Raw genomic sequence first — 12,037 nt, 5'->3', positions numbered from 1 at the left:
CTTCCCTCTCTTCACTAGTAACCACTGATTTGTTCTCTATATCAGCAGGTCTGTTTCTTTTTTGTTATATTCACTAGTTTATTGTATTTTTTTAAGATTCCATATGTAAGTGGTATAGTCTTTGCCCTTCTCTATCTGACATTTCACATAGCATAATACCCTCCAAGTCCACCCACATAAATAGCAATATTCCATTCTTTTCTGTGGCTGAGTAATACTCCATTGTATGTGTGTGCCACATCTCCTTTATCCATTCATATGTTAATGGGCACTTAGGTTGCTTCCATATCTTGGCACATGTAAATAGTGCCAATATGAACATTGGGATGCATGGAATTGCTGGGTCATATAACAGTTCTATTTTTAGTTTTCTTGGGAAATCTCCATACTGTTTCCATAGTGGCTGCAATAATTTACATTCTCACTAACAGTAAATGAGAGTTTCCTTCTCTTCACATGCTCACTAACATTTATTATTGTGTTCTTGTTTTAGATTCATTTTTAATTGGAGGACAGTTGCTTTGCAGTGTTGTGTTGACTTCTGTTGTATAACAACATGAATCAGCCATCAGTGTACATATATCCTCTCCCTCTTGAACTTCTCTCTCAGTTCTCACCCCATCCCATCCCATCCCTCCAGGTTGTCACAGAGCACCAGGTTGAGCTCTGTGTGTTATGCAGCAACTTCCCACTGGCTGTCTGTTTTCCATATGGTAATGTATAAGTTTTACTGCTACTCTCGCAATTCGTCCCACCCTCTCCCTCCTCAGCTGTGTCCATAAGTCTGTTCTCTATGTCTGTGTTTCTATTCTTGCCCTGAAAATTGGTTCATCAGTACCATTTTCTAGATTTGATATATATGCATTAATAAAGGATATGTTAATATATGATTTTTTCCCTGACTTACTTCACACTGTATAACAGGCTCTAGGTTCTTTATGATGACATTCTGACAAGTATGAGGTGATATCTCGTGGTTTTGATTTGCATTTCCCTGATGATTAGTGGGGTTGAGTATCTTTTCATGCCTGTTGGTTATCTGCATTTTCTCTTTGGCAAAATGTCTATTCAGGTCTTTTGCCCATTTTTTTTATCAGATTGCTTTTATTTTTTGATGTTGACTTGTATGAGTTCTTTCCAGAGGTCTTTTAATAGAGAATAGAATGACAAACTTAAGAAATATGTCCTCAATAGTAGATTTTCTGGCAAAAGAAAGAAACTGGTGAGCAAGACATCCTTCTTACTAGGGAAGGAGGCAAAAGAAGAAAAGGGGTCTCCTCTGCACCTCTCAAATAATTTTGCACTCATGACTTCCTGTTCTGTGTCTGCTCAGGTCACATGACTAGTCCACATTATCTCATTATTGCCTTGCTCTCTATCTTGATAAAGCAAAAATAATTTTTATTTTCTAAAAGAGGAATTTATTCCTACTTGCTTTAGCTTAATTAAATTTCTTATTTTTTATTCTATGATTCTATTATTCAAAATGTATTTCTCATCTTGAAATAAATGAAAAGTTTTAAAGATTAAGCTTGATGGAGCTTACAAGGTGTAAGTGTGAAAAGAACATGCAAATTAGAACATGATGGATTCCCATAAGTTTCTCTGAGAAGTGCAGGAGTCATATGCTCAATTGCAAAATCAACACTATAGTTAAATATTCAGTAGGATGATAACACAAAGTATGAGCTTGGCCAAAAACCACAAGCCTGGAACAGATTCAAACCAAACACAGACAGGAAACCACCCACCTAGGCATGGAGAGGTTCTTCTGAGTACAAGGCAAATATACCCAATGACTGACAGTCAGCTCTCCTTGGTGAGTCTGGCTAGTGACTCTGAATTTAGGTCTGGGGAGAAGAGTAAAAAACATTTTAGGAAAAAGTGGAGACATAAAAGATATTATAACTTGGAAATTTTAAATAAAAATGTCTGATATTTTACTATTTTTCAAGGGATCCAAATCCCTTAGTACCTTCAGTTGTTTACTTAGCTATATTGCTAGAAACAAGTTCCAGTAAAATATTTTGAGGTATGGGTCATAGGTTGATAATTAAAACCTTTGTTGTTGTTTTTCAGTCGCTAAGTCATGTCTGACCCCTTGCAATCGCAAGGACTGAAGCACAGCAGGCTTCTCTGTCTTCCACTGTCTCTTGGAGTTTGCTCAGATTCATGTCCATTGAGTCAGTGATGCTATCTAACCTACTTTTTACTTAAACATGGGAAAGTTTACTGAAATTGTTGTTATTGTCCTCTAATACTCACATTTTAATTGAGTTTTATTTGACATATCATTGGATAGTGTAGATTGATTTTCACACTACTTACTACTTCTACTAGTGTTACTACTATTATTACTGTGTCATCTAGATCACATAAATAACACATGTAACAGATGCCAGGCACTCTTCTAAGCATTTGACATTAAGGCTTCCCCAGAGGCTCAGTAGTTAAAAAAAAAAAAATCTGCTTGTAATGCTGGAGATGTGAGTTTGATTCCTGGGTTGGGAAGACCCCCTGGAGGAGGAAATGGCAACACACTCCAGTATTCTTGCCAGGAAAATCCCACAGACAGAGGAGCCTGGCGGGCTACAGTCAATGGGGTCATAAGGAATTGGACTGAGCATGCGTGCTTGAGCTTGAATTGTAATTTATCCAATAGCAACTCCGTGAATTAGTGTGATTATTATCTCCAACTTTTATAAGAGGAAATTGAGTTACAGAAAGATTAAGCAATTCTCTTCATAAGTGGCCAAGTTAGGATTATTATAATAACCTAGATTTTCAAAGATAGCAAAATTCATTTTTTAATGAGAAAATTTTTTTTCCAGAAAACATTGTTGAATCTTGAAAGTAATCATACAATATTTATTCACATGTGCAAATATGTATAAAGTATCCATCATGTGCCAGGCACTCTGCTGGGGACTGATGCTATCAACATGACATAGGTATCTGTCCTCATTTAAAGATGTACAATGATGGACACTCTGGTTCTAGCTGCACATTCTTAGGATAGCTGTTAACCTGTGGTGACTCTTGGAAAAAGGGTTCAGAAGCAATTTCTTCCAAACCATTTCAGCCATTCTGACAATCTCAGCTGGGCTGGTTTCCTTGTGCTTTATTGGTTCTTACACTTGTAGGGAAGTAGAAGGTCTCTGTAGAAAGATTCCTCTGCCTTAATCTTGTTAACAGAACCTTTTTGGCCAGATGTTCTTTCATGCCAATTAGCAGAAACCTGTCATAACTGCATGATAGTTTGACCCAGAAAGAACAGTTCCTTTGAGCATGTATTAGTTGTTCCAGAGCTTCCCTGTGCAAAGTCCCTCAGTTCAGCCCTGAAGAGAACACAGGCTGACTTTCTAACCAGGAATACCTTCCTTCAACATCTAAGACAGAGGGACAAAAGGTTCTGTGTTGTATCTCTATACCAGCTCTCTTTGTCTTTGGTACCATGTAGGGTGCCAGATTCTATTCCTTAGCCCAGCGTTCTTGAAAATTGAAGATAAATTTCAAAGTCTAAACCACTGAGGGGATGTCTAGTAACTTAATACAAAATGTATTTACACATTGTCTTTGTTTCTGCAGAAACAGATTTGAGAGCACGTGGCTTGTTTGAGAAGCTTATCACTTTTCTATTGACAGAATAATTCTGAGTGCAAGCAACTACTTCTGTATGTTGCACTACAGCAATAAGCAGGCATTTAACTTAAGGGTCTGCAGCATTGAGCTGATTTGAGTCAGGCTCAGTTGATCTTGGTGTTGGAGAAGACTCTTTAGAGTCCCTTGGACTGCAAGGAGATCCAATCAGTCAATCCTAAAGGAAATAAGCACTGAATATTCATTGGAAGGAGTGATGTTGAAGCTGAAACTCCAATTATTTGGCCACCTGATGCAAAGAACTGACTTTTTGGAAAAGACACTGATTCTGGGAGAGATTGAAGGCAGGAGGGGAATTGGACGACAGAGTATGAGATGGTTGGATGGTGTCATTGACACGATGGACATGAGTTTGAGTAGGCTCCGGGAGTTGATGATGGACAGGGAAGCCTGGTGTGCTACAGTCCATGGGGTCACAAAGAGTCAGACACAACTGAGTGACTGAACTGAACTGAACTGAACAGGTGATCTTGGATGAACTTGCTCATCTGCCTGGGAGTTTAACTGGCTACCTACTGATCTGTAAAGACCTCAGATGGGTCATTCCAGATCAATGGGAATTGATTCCCTCAGATGGGAAGATTGGGGTGACTTCATCCTGCTCCATGAGCCTCTCATTCTCTTCCTCAGACCAGGAGCAGGATGTGTCCTTCTCATGAAGATGACATAGGGCAAGAACACAGAGAAAAATACAAGTATGTTTTAAAGCCTTGGCCTTGGTCATGTTTGTTAATCACCCAGTAAAGTCACAAAGTAGTTTCAGAAAGCAAATGTCAAGATTGCAAGATTGCCAAGATGAGATTAAAGATGTAAGGATTTTTTTACAGGAAACAGCTGTGAGAAAGAATGAGGGAAGGGACCTGGAAACACTGGGATAGCCATGGACAATGATGCAGGTCTGACCCTGCTGAATGAAAGAGGGAAGGAAGGGAAGTGGGTGGAAGTGTCCTAGACTGTTCTGCATTCTAAAAATGCTTTAGCAAAGTTATTGGGAAAGCCTCAAGCGAAAAATGGCCATCAGACACAGGAATCCTGTGTCTCCTGAGAGTAGTGGCTAATCATTGGCTAGGAGCAGTGCCTATGAAGCATTTCCTCAGTATGAATGCAGCAGTGAAATTTAGAGATAGAAGCTGGGGGCTAGGGCCAGTGGTCAATTATGCTTTGTGTGGTTGAAGGCCTGTGAGGTACATTCTCATGGTTGTAATAAGTCCAGTCTAGATTCAGAAGGTCGGAAAGTATATTCTGCCTCTTTAGTGAAAGGACTATCAGGATGATATGGCAAAGACTATGGGTAAAGGAAGGGTAAAGATTTGGGACCATTAATACAACCTACCAAAGGAGGTGAAAGAAATAACAGCAGAGGAGTGAGGAGAGTAAGACAAGGAAAGGAAGCAGCCAATGAAGATGTACCAGCAAGGTAGTTCCCACTGTGGGAGATCAGACAATTCATTAGCAAAATTCTAGATGCCAGTGTAATGCCTTGATGCAGAAAAATCAGGAGAGACTGAAATGATGAGTGTTTCCAGTTCAGTCTGGGTGGAATTTGGATTGGGATATAGGAGCCATGGAAGATAAACATCCAGAAAGTAAAGTGAAAGTGAAAGTGAGAGTTACTCAGTTGTGTCTGACTCTTTGTGACCCAATGGACTATACAGTCCATGGAATTCTCCAGGCCACAATACTGGAGTGGGTAGCCTTTCCCTTATCCAGGGGATCTAAAGGGACTGGAAAACTGAGGGTCCTGATGGCTGGGTTGTTTGTGGTTTATTTATAGGCAGTAGTTTAGTTCAGTTCAGTTCAGTCTTTCAGTGGTGTCTGACTCTTTGTGACCCCATGGACTCCAGCATGCCAGGCTTCCCTGTCCATCACCAACTCCCAGAGCTTGCTCAAACTCATGTCCATCAAGTTGGTGATGCAATAGTACAAGTCATGCAAACTTTTAAAAGTATAATCAGGGTTTTATATAATCTGAAGGCCAAGCTGACAGTGGAATGAGGATGGGTTGGATCATGGAGATTTAGGAAAAAGGGGAACACATTATGATTCAATTATAAAAGTCCAGGTAAGAATTTTGAGAGCTTAACCTAAAGTGGCATCAAAGGAAATAGGTAAAGGTGGATTTAATAGGGGCTTCCCTAATAACTCAGTTGCTAAAGAATCTGCCTGTGATGCAGGAAACCCCAGTTCGATTCCTGGGTCAGGAAGATCTACTGGAGAAGGGATAGGCTACCTACTCCAGTGTTCTTGGGTTTCCCTTGCGGCTCACATGTTAAGGATTTAACAAACATCTTGACATCTATGTCAAGAAGAAGATTCAGTGAACACTGATTCACTGTGTGTGGCAAGGAGTAGTCCTAGATGACTGGGAGAGTATCAGTCTGTGTGACTGAAGGAATGGTGGGGCTTAGGACGGAAATGGTAAAGTCAGGAGAATGAAAGAATGAAAATTTATTCTTGGTAGAGGCAGACTGGTAGTGTTAGACGCTTGGTTTGGTTTCACTCTTGTTAGGTTGAGTTATTGACAGAACTGCCAGTTAGAGACCTTTGTAGGTACCAGACACATAAAACTGCAAATCAGGTGAGAATCAAAGCTAAGACTGTGGAATTAGATTCATGCCCAATAGCTTTGAGCAGGCATGCAACAGGAAAGAAGAGATATGGAAATGTCCTCACAGGCTACAAGGCCATAATGCTTCCTAGATTTGATTCATCAGAGAAGTGATGACTTCTCTTCTGCTCAAGATCAGCTCTGTACTTTCCCCTTCTGAAGCTGGCCAAGGTGTAGGTAACAATCAGCACACTACAGAGGACCAAGGGTGAATAGATGAACTTAAGAGACTGGTCCTTTCTTCCATCCAAGTGAAAGTGGTAGTCACTCAGTTGTATCTAACTCTTTTTGATCCCTTGATCAACATGTAGCCCACCAGGCTCATCAGTCTATGAATTCTAGAGGCAAGAATACTGGGGTGTGTAGCCATTCACTTCTCCAGGGGATCTTCCTGACCCAGAGATTGAACCCAGGTCTTCTGCATTGCAGGCAGATTCTTTACTGTCTGAGCACCAGGGAAGCCCTGTCTTCCATCCAAATCTCTGTTAATCCCTGACCTTGACTGTTTTGCAGTTTTCCTTCAGCCAAACCTGTCTTTTTCTCTTTCTTCTTTTTTTTTTTTCTGTCTCACTTGCAGGAATTAGTAAACCCTTTTATGAATTTGTCTACCCTCTTATGAATTTGTCTTTGAAAAATAATGCCTACAAGAATGCTAGTTTTCCAATTTGTGTCAGAATTGGAGGAGGAAAAAAAAAACAGTTAAGATATGCAAATAAGACTGAGATAAATTCTTCAAGTGGTATTTGTACCTAAACCTGCTTTGAGATTATAAACCAAATGCAAATGCCAGTGGAAAGTCCCAGGTTTCTGCTAGACAGGTTTAAATAGGACCAGGACAACCCTGAGCCTTCTGAGAGCTGACTCATGGAAGATGTTATAATCATTTGCAATGTAGGAGGTAGTTCATGTGAAGGTCCCTAACAAAACTTGTTTGATGCTCCACATTTTTCCTGCATGCCTGGAAAACCTCGTACCCACATGCATGACTGTATCAGGCCACTTAAATGAATTCTTTATTAAATTCACAAACACGGCCAGACTAGACTCCTCTCAAGAATTCTTCCACTGTGGCTACATGTTGTCTTCCATTGAACGATAGTCCATCATTTACTCATGCTTAAGCTATGTGTCAGCTTCCTGCCCAAACAATTATGTGCTTAATAATAATTATAACAATAACTACTCTATATAAGGGCTTCCCTGGTGGCTCAGTGGTGAAGAATCCACCTGCCAGTGTAGAAGACATAGGTTCAATCCCTAGGTTGGGGAGATCCCCTGGAGAAGCAAATAACAACCCACTCCAGTATTCTTGCCCAGGAAATCCCATGGGCAGAGAAGCTTGGCAGGCTACAGTCCACAGGGTCACAAAAGAGTCAGACATGACTTAGCTACTAAACAGTAACCACAACTCTATATTAAGCCTATCTTATTGCCAAGCTCTGTGCTAAGCATCCTACCTAAACTACTTCATTTTCATCTATATAGTTACTTTTTGAGATAGATATTGTTATTTCTGTTTTACAGTGGAGAGAGAACCAGATTCATTGACATTAGCAACTTGCCAGAAGTCATAAGAATCAGAAGTGGCAAAGTTGGGATTTGAACCCCCAAATTTCCACTTATTTAGATAAGAGAATATGTAAGCATGTACATATAATTGTTGTGGAACCACCTGTATTATATTTCCTAGATTATTAAGTCTGTGAGTTGACTTGATATTTTGTATGTTTATGGCCTTCTGCAACTTGCTGGCTTCTTGACTTATTAGCTAAAGATGATGATGGTGGTAGTTGTCCTACAATGGTCATGAAGTTCTGATTACCTACCTTATTTGTATCAGTTTTTTTTTTAATGGCCCCGCATGTAACGATGATAAGCATTACTTGAGACAGCTGTGAAACAGTCAAGTGACAAAGATAAGAACAGTGCTGTATCACTGGCACAGAAGCCTCTCTCTCTGAGGTTGTGTTACTTCTGTTTATGCAGGGTGGGGAGGATCAGAATGTGGCCTGCCTTTTTGCCCTCACAGAACTTCACTGAATAAACGGACATCAATGTAAAAGTGTTAATGGCTTTGAATGGACCAGGAGATGTGAACAAAAGCCTAGACACTGATATTCACTCAAGATGGGCCGGTCACCAAGGGGACTGCACAGGATACCAGTGTCCTGATCAGAGTACCACAGTCCAGAGCTGGGCCTTCGGCTATGTCTATTTAGCAACCAGATTGTATGTATGCAACAGAAGTGGAGCTGGTTCTCAGAATAGTTAACCTTACAGAACAAGTTGCAAAATCAAGATGCAAATTTATTTCTATATTTTCTAAATATTTTCTAAATTGCAACTTAAAAAAAAATTTCCACATTTTTGAAATGTTTTTTGTCATGGCAAAACTCATTTAACATATTTCTTTTTCTTTAAGGTTCTTTTAATATAAGTGGCATATCCTATAATTAGGCTTCCCTGGTGGCTCAGGTGGTAAAGAATCTGCCTGCAATGCGGGAAACCTGGGTTCAATCCCTGGGTTGGGTATATCTCCTGGAAGAGGGAATGGCAACTGACTCCAGTATTCCGGCCTGGAGAAGTCCCGTTAACAGAGGAGCTTGGCAGGTTAAAGTCCATGGGATTGCAAAGAAGTGGACAAGACTGAGCAACTGAACATACACACATGCTATAATCGGCATCTTAGCACCGAGAAAATAAGGCAATTAAAATGTAAAAGGCAAGTCCCAGGAAGACCAGAATCCTCCAGTCAGTGTGTTTCCTCCCAGTTTACGTGTATACAGGAAGTAGAGTTGTGATCAGACAGTTGTCTGGTATCATGGGATTCAGAGAGAGTTCTTTGATTAAGCGAATTTCATGCGTCCATCTTTATTATCAGACTGTAAGTACCACTGGTTCCTGAGAAAGCACTTGGTGCCCATGGCAGGCATAGTGGATTGGCTTTCAACATTCATTCCTACCCCCTTGTAGTGGGCATTCCTGCACTGCCAAGTTGAGAGGGGTGAAACTTACCATTCCTGTTCTCCTGTCTGAGTAGGGTTCTGGAGGTGAAGTAGGTTTCTCCAGTGAGATACATCTGTACAATATTTAAGAGAGTTGGGAGGCTGAGGCCATTGTTATTATCTGATTCTTTTCGTTTTTTTCTGCTAATTAGAAACGGTTTCAGCATCCAGGCTCTTGCTTAGAGAACCAGTGGCAATGGTGGCAACTTTTTGATTCTTGCATAGCTATCCTGGTATGCTCTTGAATAAAGGAGTTTTCACGGCAATTTTGCCGTTTCTTATCCTCTTGATTGAGGCTGAGTCACTTCTGTAGTGCTCTTGGGAGAGGATTTCATGGTTGGGGAGAGGGATCCATGAGTGTAATTTTAATTTCCTGCACTGAATCCTCTGGTATTGGATTGGCCAAAAAGTTTGTTTGGATTTTTCCATAAGATGGTGTGGAAAAACCAGAACGAACATTTTGGCTAGCCCAATATGTTACTTTCTCTCTGATAGGCACATCCATCCCTTTGTTTTGTTAATACATCCAGCAGTGAAACAGTCAGTTTTGATAACCTGAGAGTCTTAGGATAATTGTGTACCTCTCTTGGGCTTCCCTGATAGCTCAGTTGGTAAAGAATTGCTACCTTTACCATTGCAGGTAGGAATCCGCCTGCAATGCAGGAGACTCCGGTTTGGTTCCTGGGCCAGGAAGATCCGCTGGAGAAGGGATCGGCTACCAACTCCAGTGTTCTTGGGCTTCCCTTGTGGATCAACTGGCAAAGAATCTGCCTGCAGTGTGGGAGACCTAGGTTCGATCTCTGGGTTGGGAAGATCTTTTGATCCCCGGGATGAGAGGTCCCCTGGAAGAGGGCATGGCAACCCACTCCAGTATTCTTGCCTGGAGAATCCCATGGACAGAGGAGGCTGGCAGGCTACAGTCCATGGGGTTGCACAGAGTCGGATACAACTAAAGTGACTTAGCACACAAGATACTATGGTTAACTAACACTACAAAATTTTTAATGAAAGGAGAGAGTAATCACCAAATAATCTCTACTTCTCTACTTTGAATATACTAGAAATGGCAATAAAGCAGAAAGAAATTACTCAGAGAAGCATGCAGACAGGGCCAGGCCAATACCATCACAAAGCTTCCTTGGATGGTATCACACTGTCTTTCCTATGACATACTTCTCTTTCCTTTCAAGTGACTATGAAAGTATGGTGGATATATAACATATTGAATATAATTATTTCCAACAACAACAGGATAATGATTAAATAATCACATATTCACACAGTGCAATTAAAGATGATGTTGTAAGAAAATATGTAATGAATGGAAAAGATAGATCAGTAAGTAAAGAAAGTAGATGACAACAGCGTGTTCAGTTACAATTTCATTTAAAAGATAGATATATACCCATGGAAAAACACTGAAGACATGTCCCAAGATACCACCATTGGTTATGTTAAGACAGAGGAATTACTGGTGATTTTTATTTTTTTACTTTTCCTTGCATGTATGCTGTATATTGACCAGGCACCTGTTTTAATCAAAGAAAATGTAATTTTCTGAGAAACTACAAGAAAAAATATGCTGTTTAATTAATATAATTCTCTGTCCTCACTTGGCTCTAATCTGTTAATATTCAATTCAATTGTATTGAACAGCTGCCAAAGGACTCTGTTATAGAGTTACAATGTTCTCATCCTTAAGATCATTGAAATATTATCAATATTCAAAGTGTAGCTAAATAAATTAACAAACTCAAGATTCAAAATTACTTCTAATAACCAGGCACTGGGGCTGAAACAGTTGAAAGTTAAAAGAAATAAAAACAAAATTCTACATTTAAGATAAAAACAAAATTGTACAAAAGGATGTGGCAGAAGCCTCATTTGTAAATATATATATGCTAAGTCACTTCAGTCGTGTCCGACTCTGTGCGACCCCATAGACGGCAGCCCACCAGGCTCCCCCGTCCCTGGGATTCTCCAGGCAAGAACACTGGAGTGGGTTGCCATTTCCTTCTCCAATGCATGAAAGTGAAAAGTGAAAGTGAAGTCACTCAGTCGTGTCCGACTCTTAGTGACGCCATGGATTGCAGCCTAACAGGCTCCTCCGTCCATGGGATTTTCCAAGCAAGAGTACTGGAGTGGGGTGCCATTGCCTTCTCTGAAATATATATATGGATTTAAATTAAACTCAGGTTCAATATATGCCAAAACTGTGAAAAAACACAGAATGTTAACTTGCAATGTTTTTAAGTATCCTTTCTGGATCAACAGAGGTAAGAGTAAAAGGTCTTTACAGTTCTCTGCACTATATTTTAAGGAATGTGACAAACTAGAAAAGTGACCTGGGTTAATGGGGAGTTTAAATGAATGCCAAATGAGATTCTTAGCTGAGGGGGCAGTGTTGTAGAAGACATGATAAGTTTTTCAAATGCTGGAAAACTTGCAATGTAAAAAAGATGTGATTCCTTTGGTGCGAAGGACAGAAGAAAGGCAAATGGATAGATACTTCTAGGGGGTAGAAATTACAGTGAAATCTTCCTGAAAACAGTAGACTTCACAAACATAAGCTATTTCAGTGATGGTAATGGTGGCAGTGGCTGTTATTTTTGAGGTAACTGTCCTGTATACAAGTCCGAACATGAAGAAGAAACCCCTATTTTTCTGCTCCTTATCATGGTGCATGGTATTGGCAATGCTCTTGCTAGTCCATATTCCCTGGCTTCCAAAGTCATATAGAGAATAAAGCAGGGAAAAGGAAGAA

General features: G+C 40.2%; 1 long non-coding RNA gene across 1 annotated transcript; it reads left to right on the top strand.

Moving 5' to 3' along the window:
- Window positions 1-8,766: 8,766 nt before the first annotated feature.
- On the top strand, window positions 8,767-11,059 carry LOC129657282 (uncharacterized). Its single transcript, XR_008716646.1, has 2 exons — window positions 8,767-9,152; window positions 9,914-11,059. It is a non-coding gene; the product is annotated as an uncharacterized LOC129657282 (long non-coding RNA).
- The last annotated feature ends 978 nt before the right edge of the window (window positions 11,060-12,037 follow it).

The sequence above is a fragment of the Bubalus kerabau genome, chromosome 7 (assembly GCF_029407905.1).
Source record: "Bubalus kerabau isolate K-KA32 ecotype Philippines breed swamp buffalo chromosome 7, PCC_UOA_SB_1v2, whole genome shotgun sequence".
Lineage (NCBI taxonomy): Eukaryota > Metazoa > Chordata > Mammalia > Artiodactyla > Bovidae > Bubalus > Bubalus kerabau.
Note: the sequence above shows the minus strand (reverse complement) of the source record. Positions and strands in the feature narration are given on the sequence as shown.